The sequence below is a fragment of the Grammomys surdaster genome, unplaced genomic scaffold (genome assembly GCF_004785775.1).
Source record: "Grammomys surdaster isolate TR1022 unplaced genomic scaffold, NIH_TR_1.0 125635, whole genome shotgun sequence".
Taxonomy (NCBI): domain Eukaryota; kingdom Metazoa; phylum Chordata; class Mammalia; order Rodentia; family Muridae; genus Grammomys; species Grammomys surdaster.
This window is the reverse complement of record NW_021620473.1, coordinates 2,295,851-2,302,655: the sequence shown is the minus strand read 5'-3', so window position 1 is coordinate 2,302,655 and position 6,805 is coordinate 2,295,851.

Sequence of the window (6,805 nt, the reverse complement as noted above, 5' to 3'; positions counted from 1 at the left end):
GTAGATAATCATTTTCCTTGTACGGATATGCCACAAATGTCATCAAGGATTTAAACAAATAAAAGGCCCTAATCTCAGATCAGGGCAGGATGTTGTGAGGCTACTGAGGGATGTTGGGATGAGCCTTTCCTTTGAACATGTCTATATTTTTATCTTCACAAGCTACATGAAGCTGTCTTTCTTTAAAGCTTTTCATAAGAAGATATTTAAAACCTGTCCTGTCCAAATTCAAGGAAGACTTAAAACTTACATAAAGTAACTTACAGTAACCCTTTCTGCTTTATTCTGCAGTTAAAGTTCTGATGAGAAGCAGGGATACATTATCACCTATGGTCAGAGAGCAAAGCTGTGTCTTGAAGCTCATTAATTAATTACCTCCTCCCTTCCCTTTCATGTTTGAACAAAGCCAGTCCCTTCAACCTTCTCACAGCAGTCTTATTTGCTTGTCTCTCTGTGTAAATATTCCAGTCTCCTTGTAAGCAATTACATGCTGAGGATTTACTGACTGCCCCTCCTCTAAACATAACTGTTTATTTTTCTCAGTGCAGGAACATTTTGCTTTGGGGACTTCATGGATGGTATCGTGCTGCCAACGAGGAAGCTGGATCACCCCTTGAAATGATTTGAGTTTATGTTATCCCTTTGAAGTTTTCAAAACCTGAAGTCTGGTGCCCTGATCCAGGGTAAATTTGTCAGGCAAACAGTGAGGATAGGTGGCCAGCAAATTACTACTAATTAATATGTTATTTAACAAAGCAAGACTTTAGTTGAGCATAGGCATATCTGAAGCACATTGTTTGGAACTGATTTCCCATTTTGTGGGGTGAAAGATTTGGGTTATTCTGAGCTCTGTCTCACCTGATAGCTTGAACAGTTGTATTATGTAAACATTATTAGGAATTGTCATTATGCTAAGCAATATGTGTGATACTGTGAATAAGAACAATGTTTCCTTGTTTCAAAATACTCATGTGATATTGTAAGACAAATTGAAAGGACTATAGATTGAACCCTGTACTTTAGTTTGAATGGATTTTTGTGTGTGTAAGATTTACATGGCTAGATCACAAGATGAATAATCAAATTCCATTTATACTATTTAGTTTTTTCCCTTCCTTCCTTCCTTCCTTCCTTCCTTCCTGCCTTCCTGCCTTCCTGCCTTCCTGCCTTCCTGCCTTCCTGCCTTCCTGCCTTCCTGCCTTCCTTCCTTCCTTCCTTCCTTCCTTCCTTCCTTCCTTCCTTCCTCCCTTCCTCCCTTCCTCCCTTCCTCCCTGCCTGCCTGCCTGCCTTCCTGCCTTCCTGCCTGCCTTCCTGCCTGCCTTCCTGCCTTCCTGCCTTCCTGCCTTCCTGCCTTCCTGCCTTCCTGCTTCCTCCTTCTTCCTTCCTTCTTCCCTTGCTTTTTTGCTTTCTTCCTTTCTCCTTCTTTCCATTTCCAAATTAATATAGAGATATAAAGTTATTTTCACAAGCAGTTTTTACAATTGAAAAGCTAGGGTGAACTTTTAAAAGCGTCAGTCATCAGAGCCATAAAGATGGCTCAGCAGTTAAAAGCCCTGGCTACATTTCCAGAGGACGCTGCTTCAGTTCCTGGCACTCCCATGGTAGCTCATGACCGTTTACAACTCTACTTTCCACAGGATCTGTTGTCCTCTTTTGACTTTGGTCAGCAGAAATGCACAGGTAAACATACATACATGCAGACAAACCACTCATACACATACATTTAAATTAAACCAATCTTTAAGTGCTCTGATCATCAGGTTCCTCGTTGGCCGATCTAGAATACTCTAATACCAACTTCTCAAAGGTGAAGAGACCAAAGAAAATAATTTAGGCAAGCCTAGCCCTGTATGAAGAACTCAGTGAATTGCAATTATTGTTACATTAGTTAATAGATTTTTCAGAAGGCTAAATAAGAAAAAAAATATATAAAGTTACTTTTAACTATGTTTGGCACATTGAAAGTCCTAAATGCATGGGAGATATATTATTCTTTCTCTTGTTTTAAACCACATCCACTACCTCATTGATATTCATTATATTCACTAAGAATTCATGAGGTGATATTTTAGTATACATTAAGACTGAGGCTCACAGAAAATAAACTACTTGCTCAAGAACATACAAATTACCCTGTCTCCCAAACCCTTAAGAATGAGTATTGAATCAAGAGAATGCTGTATCTAATAATGAATAAAATGCAAACTCAGCTCCACTAATCCCACACTTGCTTTAGCTGACCAGACATCTTTGTGTCCTCACAGGGAGCAGGGCATGAATCCTTGCCTTTACAGTCCTTCATAGAGTTCCTGGACACCCATGGACAGGGACTTTGCTGGGGTTGGAGAGAGTCAGCAAAAATAAACACACTCTCTGCTTCCAGTGAACTGATTTAATTGCCCAGGGACTGTCCTCAAATTATAATGAGGATCCTGGACAAACCATCTTAATGACAATGGGATGTTTGGCCTGAATAAGAAATAACAGCATTACCAAGTTTGGGGAAAATGGGAATGGTTTAGTTTTAAGAAGTTACAAATATGGGGTCTCCCAGCTTGGAATCGTAGTGAAGGTGGAAGTATTAAGTGTCTCAGCAAAAAGAGAGTGAACAAGTATGTGAAGACTGGATGATGTTTTTTAAAAGCTGATAAAATCTTACAATGAGACTGGAGGAAGTCAGACTATAAAATTGTGAGTTTCCTGTTAACTATTTTCCTCTTCCAAGTGTTGAGAACCTACCTCTCATGGTTCTCAGTGTGGATCCATCTCACCAATGAAGTCATAAACCTCCAGGTGGTGGAATTACAGTTGATGTCCCTGGGAACTGAAGAGAAGAAAGAGGTCAGCAGTGGAGGGTGGGGTGTGATATTGAGGTAACTTTTATAAAAGGAGGAGGCAAGAAAGATTCTTCAATCTGTGTGAGGAATTAGCACAAAGGCTACCACATGTAAGCCAGAAGAGTGGCTTACCAGGAACCTGATAGGCAAGTACCTTGATGTTGGACTTCCAATTTCAATGTTGTCAGAAATAAACCTGCTGTTGATGATGGCTTGTGTATGTGTTTGGTCATATAAATTTGAGCAAACTACTATGCAAATAGCTTAAATTGTTGAGGATGTGATCAAATTTAGGTCTTATAGGGCTCAAATTTACTGTAAGAATAAAACTGTACTGGAAGGTATTTTATCTTTTAAGGAGGATATCTCCAGCGACTCTTGCATTTGACCTGAAGTAGAATTTTCATATAGAGAGAGTTATTTCGTCCAGGTCAAAATCTTTCTTCCATTCTTTGAGTTTTTGTGATCCCAATAATAGAACCAAAAGAAAGTTCATAATATGTTACCAATTCTTCATTAGCTAATCAGATATCTGACAGAATCATATTCCACACTTGTCTCAAAGAGCCTTAAGATACTCTATCTTTAACACTAACCATGAGTGTATTAATGACCTTCTGTTGATGTGATTAGACACGTGTCCAAGGTAACCCATACAAGAGTTGATTTGGGTTTAGGTTTTCAGAGCTAGAATCCATTGTGGTGGCAGAGCCATGGCAGTAGATGGTTAGATTCGGAGGCTGAGAAATAACATTCTCAACCACAGGGAGAAGGCAGAGAGAGTAAACTGTAAGTTGGACAAGGATATGACTACTATACCATGTCTATACCACTTAGTGAAGCACTTTCTCTAGCAAGGCTCTGCCTCCTAAAGGTTCCATAACCTCCTCAAACAGCACCATTATCTGGGAACCAGATATTAAAACATATACACTTAGGGGGATTTTTCCCATTTCAACCACTACAATATGTGGCTTCATTTGAATTGCTGGTCACATCCATTCACTTAGCCAAATATTTTTGAAAATCTATTCCATGTACAATTTGTAGGCAAGAAAAATTTTTATTAAAGAATTTCTTCTTTTACAGACTTACAAATTTGATAGAATAAGTACACAATAGCTTTAAAAAATTAAGATAAATTTGAGATTAGAAATATATCTCATCTTTATTCTCCTGTATTCAATAAGCATTACAATTGTTTCATGGTATAAGAAATGCTCAATCCAAACTTTCCCTGCTCACCATAGAGTCACTGTATATTTATTTGAATAAACAAATATGGATCCTCACTCTTCAAATCTTTATTTGTTCCTCATTTAATGGTGATCTAGTAACTCTTCATGTCACTAACTGTTCTAGTGACTTTCTATTGCTGGGATAAAACCCTGGCCAAAACTTTTAGGAGGCAAAGGCTTTATTTTGCTTCTACAGAAGAAACCATGTGGGCAGCTACTGTGAGGATGTGTTCAGGACTGCAGGGAAGGTTGCAGGCCTTGTCGAAGGAGAAATATTCTTTCTCCAAAGTGATAAGGAAGCTGGATATTAGAAGAGGACAAATATGGAGGAGTGTGATTCCTATCACCATTTCTTTAGGGGTATCACTTCTTATCCCTAACATGGGCCACAAAACATTTCTTTGTATTGAAATATTTGAAAAATAGAAATCAATTATTCCAAAGTGACACTTTAAAAAAACAAAATAATAAATATATCTCATTGCGATTTGGTGCTGTGAGTACCAAAGATGAAGTATTTTATATAATAACCCTTAAGACATTTAAGAAAGGGCTGAGGAGAAGGCTCTGAGAGTAGAATTCTTGTCATTTAAACATGAGGTTATATCACCAACATCATGTAAGAAGTTGGACATGGTAATACTTATTGTAATGCTAGGTCTGTGGGGTAGACAAAGGTCTTGCTGGCTAGTTTGTCTAGTGCAATGGTTCTCAACTTGTGGGCCACGATACCTTGGGGGCAAATGACCCTTTCACTGGGGTTGCCTAAGGCTATTAGAAAAATATAGAGATTTCATTATGAATCATAACAGTAGCCAACTTAGAGTTATGAAGTAACAAGAAAAAATGATTTTATAGTTGGGGATCACCACAACATAAGGAACAACATGAGTGTCACAGCATTAGGGAGGTTGAGAACCACTGGTCCAGTGGGATCAGTTAACTCTAGGTTCAGTGACAGATCTTGTCTCAAAATATAAGATGAATAATGATTGAAGAAAACAGAAATGAAGATGTCTGGTTTCCAAATGTACAGGTAAACATGTATGTGTGTACCTGTACAGACAGATAGGCACACGCACATGCACGTGCATGTCCAAAACACTCTAATGAGACATTGGAGATAGTATCTGCGATTATAAGAGTAAAAAAAAAAATGAACTAAAAGAATCTAAGCTCTATTCTTGCATAGATAGAAAAATGGAATTTGCTAGAAATGATGATAGAACAGCTTGTTGCGGGGACAGTTTGAAGTTTGTTATTTGTATGGCCTGTTAGGAATTAAGGCAGGTATTTTTAATTGGTGTTATATCTATTAATTTAGAGTTCAAAGAGGAAATTCCCATTGGAGACCTTGTACTCATCAACCTTGTAAACAGCTGAGGTCAAGGGAAGGTGAATGAGGTCAAGGGAAGTGAATGAGTCTTAAGTCTGAGAAATGATCCATTCAGAAAATGTTTTTTTTAAAATAGGCAGATGTAAGAGACTATAGAGAAACAGAGAAGGTGATGTTTTTATATTTATAATAGTATAATGAAGGATAGATGTCTTTTGCTTTAAAATCTTACAGGGAACTTGCAAGCCAGGAAAGATAATCCAAGGTTAGCATAATGGTGAAGGAAGATGGGGGTGAAGGGCTACTGTACTGTGGCTGTCTTTTGCTTTAAAATCTTACAGGAAACTTGAAAGCCAGGAAAAATAATCCAAGGTTAGCATAATGGTGAAGGAAGATGGAGGTGAAGGGCTACTGTACTGTGGCTTCAGAAATGTATCATATAGTAGATTTATTTCTTTCTGTGGTTTTGTGACATCAATTATTCTGAAAACTCTTCAGTAGCTCTCACAAGAATTATTGTATACCTCCAGAGTGAAACAATTAAATATTCAAAGGGGCTCTGGTGGATATATGCATTTTTTACCTTTCTCTTATCTATGCCACTCACCCAATTAGTTATGACTCTCTGCAAGAAAGCACTCAGACTGTATGTATCTCTGAGATAAGGAATGTCCATTATGCTTTTACTTTAGCTTACAATGCAAAAGATGCTCATTATGATAAAAAAAGATGAAGTTTTAGGTGTACAATGCTTTTGCCATAGTTCTGATACCAAAATCGAGCACATTGAGGTATGGCTATGAATCCCAAAATGTTCAAGGACAAGAGCCAAGGATGTGGCGTCTAATCATAGGTAAAAGTCTTCTTCCTATATTAGCTGTAAGGAAGAACTCCAATAGATTGTGAAAAAGAATACCTGCTTCTTTACTTTCAAGATTACATTATCAATGATCTCAGAAGGAGCACATGAGGGTTGGCATCAAATCACTGTGTTCTCAATGGACTCCATCATCTGTCCTGACTCAGATGTAGTTGCTTTGATTTGGGGAATAAAGTAGTTGATTCACAGACAAAATCATGTTCTAACTCTAAGGTTGGGTAGATTTCTTGGTCAACAAGTGCTCTTATTTCCTACTCAGTTAAGGAGGATCAAAAAGCACAGTGAAAGGCTTCACTTAAGAAGTGGATTGTTGAACGACAACCTCAGAAACAGACTGGAAACTTTAATCAAGTAACCTGGAAAGGTAGAGAAATGATAAGAACCACATTGACTACACAGTGTTCTCTGAGTTCTACCTTACCATGTCATGCCCCAAAAAGGTAAGGAGCTTCTGTGTGTCATCTTTTGTCCCCTTCAAGATTCCCCATGGTCTCGTGTGCTACTCAATAGAAAG